Raw genomic sequence first — 5,655 nt, forward strand, 5'->3', positions numbered from 1 at the left:
GTGGGGGGGGGGGGGGATAGGGGCTGGAGGTGAACCTACAGAATCTCATTCTAATCCGCTACGAATATTGGACTTACAAGGGAAGGGGAATACTCAAGTTTTAACATGACTGCAGTTCTTTCAGGTAGGAATTGCCTTCATTTTTTGTCTATGTAAAAACAACACTACTCTGAAAAACCATCAACTTAGTATGGTAGTTTATAAAACAGTGGAATATGCAGATTTTCTTTTTGGAAAAATAGTTCTTTATTCGATGACCCATACTGAATTTTCCTTGACCTATGCCCACTGTGGTTTGACGTTAAGAAAAAAAATACAGACGACACAGTAATGCTTACTTACAGCGACACAGTTTGCCGAGCTGATGAGCGCAATTCCTATGATCGTTGTCCACTTCTGTTCTTTGCGCTCTTCACATCGTCTGATCGGCAGCCAAAACATCTCACTGGGGTACAGACCTGGGTCATAATTACCCTTGTTATTACTATTATTATTATTACTATTATTATTATTGTTATTATTATCATCATCATCATCATCATCATCATCATCATCATCATCATCATCATCATCATTATTATTATTTGTGCGGAACATACAACAAATGAGCATTGTTCTTTCCATCTTAGTTCTGAAAGACCCAATATTATATTCAGTATTATCCCTTTCATTTGCTGTTGTATATTAATGCTATTTGTACTTGATATTCAGAATATTTAGAGATTAAGAGTAATAATTCAAAACAAAGCCATAACGCGATTTCCTTTGTTTAAGAATGGGTAATTGTACAAGCTGTTTTTACATCTGGAATTTCCTCTATAATGTAGAAGGGAAAAGTGACAATGAATCCGTTTTGGAGAACACAACCAAGTACTCACAGTAGCGAAGAAGCTAAACTATCCCCGTGTTTCCTGTAGAATGTCATCTCTTTTTGATTGTGTTTGAGAATCTTACCTTTGCAATTGTTTACCATTGCTAGTTTTATATCCTAAGATGTAGTTGTTTCATTGTGTATTCAGAACTTTAGAGGATTTCTCTTCTTCCTCTGTCAAATACTGACACCCCCCCCCCCCCAACAATTTTGATGCTCTTTGTCGTTGCTTCATCAAATGTTATTCTTACAACTATTTCGTAGGTTTGTCCTCGTAAATGCATTATTGCTTTATTTCCTGTGTCTTTTTGGTGGAGTCTTGACCTTTCAGCCTCACGACTTAAATTTCCAGCGTTGTATTATTTATTCTCATTCAGTCCATTTCATTTTTATAGTTTCTATTCCTACTTAATACTTCTTCTTGATCGCATCACGCTTGGAACCCGATATCTATCATATAGATATAGATGGAAAAGATCTAAAAATTACCAGGAATTTGTACTGGGACCAAAACGCCGCTGTACGAATTAATAGGGAATACTGTGAATATAAGCCGAACAGAAAAGGAGTGAGGCAAAGATGTGTTATGTCACCAGACCTCTTTAACATGTACAGTGAAACAATCCTTACAAACAGAAGAATATCCAGGTCTCAAAGTGAATGGAGAAAATACATGTATTAATAACATCAGATATGCCGACGACACAGTTTTAATAGCAGACTCAGAAAAAGGACCTTCAATCACTTCTACATCATATCCTGCTGTTACAGAAAGTGAAAGTAAAGGATTATTGTTGAATGTAAAGAAAACAGAATGCATGGTAATATCCCAAAGGCAAAAAGTCCTATTTGTAATCTCATTAGCAAAGATGAAAAGATAAAAAAAAGTCCATAGTTTAAATATAAAGGAATATAAATACGTTGTTACATGAGTAGTGGTAGTAGATCATTATTTATCCTACGATTGAAATTGGCAAGTTGTAATCACGAGCTGCAACAAGTGATTACAACAGGCAATTTCACATGTAATATAAATCATGGTCTACCATCATAACAAGTGTAATACAATTTTTGTACCCTACTGATATCATGTGGTGAAATACGCCCAGTCAAACAAAGTTCAAATTACCAGTCAATTGGACAAGAGGATATATTCTAGAGTCTCACATGAAAACACAACTTTCATGCCAGTCGGAGTCCAGAGTGATGATTTGAAAAAAACTGGATTATTTTCCTTTACTTTTAGCCACACTAATTTACATCTTGTGCTATCCGTGTGACTCCCTCCGCGAAATAAACCCCAAACAAAACAGTAACAACATAAAATTAAGCAAAGTAAGCAGAAAACGTACAATTCAAAAGTTGAAAGAAACTGCATTAATATGGAATGCTGTCGTTAGGATATAGATGACTTTGACTTTGATTTTAAACTTCACAATCGAAACAAACCAAAGGCAAGGAATTGTTCGCTAGCGCATTCCATTACATTGGTGAACGATAAAAAAAAAAAAAAAGGTTTTCTGCAACGAAAGTTGTCAACTAATGTTGAAACTGATGTGCTGATTCCAAATATTTCGTTCGTTTTTGTCTATCGGGTCCGGCTTTTGCCAAATTCACTCAGGTATTTTTGATTTTGCCAGGGGAGGTAAGAATAATAAAATAACAAGGGAAGTAGCTTTTTATTATTTCTAGAAAAGTAATTAACCAAGAGTGTCATACTTGTGTAATGTCTAATACCATATTTTTCCATGGCGTATAGTTTTAAAGTTTACTCTTCTCTCATTCCTGTAGTTGATTGTTTAATAAATGCAGTGATAGAATTAATAGTAAGCGAAAATTCGAAATACAATGCTTAACCTTATCCGTAAGCCCTGGGGTCATTTTGTACCCCCGGGGTTGTATTCTTTACATTTTAGAATACTTCTAGTACGAAGATCTCTTTGAAACTTTCAGTATTTCTATAAAAAAAATCATTTTGACAGACTGCTATGCAAAGCGTACGGATCGGATTAACAAGTAAATTTCGTCTGCGGAAAGTGGTAGCACAGAGTTCCCCACATTGTATGGATACGATAGTAAAACACGACATACGAATAGGGTTAAGTAAACTAAACAGTGTTTTTTAAATTGTTTGATAAACTGACTACCAAGTTAAAATAAAGTTCAGCATTTGTTGATCATGTATTCAATTTTATGTAAATCTACTAAGTGGGTTCCGCTATTCAGTTGTGTCATTTTTGAGAATTCACACATAATTCATAATAATTAACTGAATTTAGTGTTAAGTGGTCAGTGTCCACTACCCACCCACTGCGTTTTTCTGGTGTGCTGCTACAGTGTCTATTGTATGGACGGAAAAAGCAATTACCAAACGTCAGTTGTGCTAATTAAATTGAAAGAGGGCAGTTGAGCTGGACCTGACAACTCACGTGTGATGACACATTAGAACAGATGATGATTTTATTCTGGAAAAAGATGCTAGGCCCCTATTTAATGAACTAAACGTAACAGCACCACACTCTATCGTAATCTCTGTTTATTATGACCACCACCATTGAGACCCAATTTGACAAAAAAAGTTAAGGGCAATGTAGAAAGATTTGCACGTACTCTCGACTAGTTTCTATAGCGATAGCAAAACTGGCAGACTGGTGTTTGGTACTTCTTCTGGGTACCCATGGTGTGCGCGCTTCGCAGCGAAGGTTTTAATGGGGGGCAAAGAGCAGCTGCCAGAGCATATTATTTTATTTATCTAGGTCTGGGAATAGCGCCTATGATTCTAGTCTAGGCCTATATTTTGCGTAAAGAGGGATAGACGTAGAAAGCGAAAATATAGTGCGCGGAGTAATTTATGCAAATGTTTATATTTACGCGCGCGCGCGCGCGCTTGTGTGTGTGTGTGTGTGTGTGTGTGTGTGTGTGTGTGTGTGTGTGTGTGTATCTTGCTTTGCTGGAGGATGTGCTCCACGTTTTGTGTCTGCCTCTCCACCCTGGCATTTGGTGATCGTACTAGTTTAAAATCATAAACCTCTATGTGCTCACATTTTTTGCACTTTTTTAGGGACGTGTGAAACCATAGATCTAATACAGGGTGGTTAAAAAAGAATACGCCCAAATCACCACGCGGTATTTCAAAAACGAAAAACAATTTTAAAAAACTCCAGATTTGACTCTAGATCTAGGGTTGTACATACCTTTAAGTTTTTATTTCAAGTTTTACAAGTGCCTAATGTGGCCACCACCAGCAGCACGGACGGACAACATCAAGCTGATATGAGAATTCCTCCCAAACTCACCTCGGAATGTCTCAGGCTATCCTGTTGATTGTAGCTGTTATCAGATCTCTAAAGCTAGAGTTTTCTATTGTTTTTCGATTTTGAAATGTCGGGTGATGATGTTTGCCTATTCTTTTTTAATCACTCTTATCTGTAATAATAATATAGCGTCCAATCTACGCGGTAATGCTTTTGGTGTGTAGAATGCAAGTTTCACTAGATCTATACCGATCGTATTTGGCAGCCTACGCTCGCATTTGAATATGAAAACAGCAACCCATATTATTATTTTGAAAAAATGAAGTTGCGCAGGCATGATCGATTTTTTTTTCACTCACCGAATGTTTTGCCCCGCTGCTTTGCAATATATAAGTTGAATGAGAAGCCATCTCGTCAAAAAGATAACGCACTGGGGATTTATAGGAGCGTACTTTCATTACCCACATAACAGCAGCGCTGGCATCTGTTCAACGCAGGCGAGCCTGCTGGGTACAATGTACATGACATTGGGTACAACGTGCAATGCAAGAGAGGACAGAAACGTTTAACCTGCAGCAGTTTTGGTGTTAGTGTTAGTGTGTTACCAAGGCGTTATGAGCAGACTGTGTGCTGTTGAGGCTAGACAGAGAGGTCAGCAGAGTAAGCCTGATTCCCCGTTTGAACATGGTAGAAAGATGAGGGTACTAGAGGAGCATTTTACGTGTCTCTTGAAAGAAAAAAATCGGCCTTTTTTATAGGCTACACTTTCTCCTCCTCCTCCTCCTCCTTCAAACCACCAAACTGCCGTCACCAGTAACCCCGACTAACTCCCCATGTCCATGTAAAATCATTGGCATGTTATTCTGAAAGTGTGGGTTTCAAAATTTTCTGTAAGCAAGCAGGCAGTATGTTATTGATAATTTTGAGCTTTTCAAAAAAGTAAAATCAAATGCAGTTAATGACTTTTAAATCAGCAAAATAATAACGTGAGCTGATCAGAGGTAGTCATTTCTATGGACGGTCCTTTGAAATAAAGCGTATAGAGCGTCTTTTCATTGGAATAAGAATATTAAGGTTAAAGATAAATTAACGGGAACAGATGGTTGCATTTAATCAACCAAAAAACATACGTGTATTTTTTTTTTTACCGGCACCTGTATTGTAATGGTTAGGCAGAATATCCCATGCAGCTTAGTCGGTCCGGGTAGGCAAAGTGGGCGCAAATATTTTCGGTTTTTGGGAGTACCGATGGGATAAAAGTGTTTCCAATTTGTTTTAAAAAATCGTTTTAGTAGAGAATCATAATATCCTTTCACGCCAATTTAAGGACACGGTGTCAAATACCGCTACCTAATAGAAATCTCCGAAACAAACAGCACTGTCCAGCTTTGAACGTTTAAAAAAAAAATCTATGTCGAATTCAGTGTCAGAGCACGACATTTTGCCACAAAATATCATGTTTTACACACACTCACACAAACACACACACACACACACACACACACACACACACACACACACACACACACA

The sequence above is a fragment of the Aplysia californica genome, unplaced genomic scaffold, assembly GCF_000002075.1.
Source record: "Aplysia californica isolate F4 #8 unplaced genomic scaffold, AplCal3.0 scaffold00149, whole genome shotgun sequence".
NCBI classification, from domain to species: Eukaryota; Metazoa; Mollusca; class Gastropoda; order Aplysiida; family Aplysiidae; genus Aplysia; species Aplysia californica.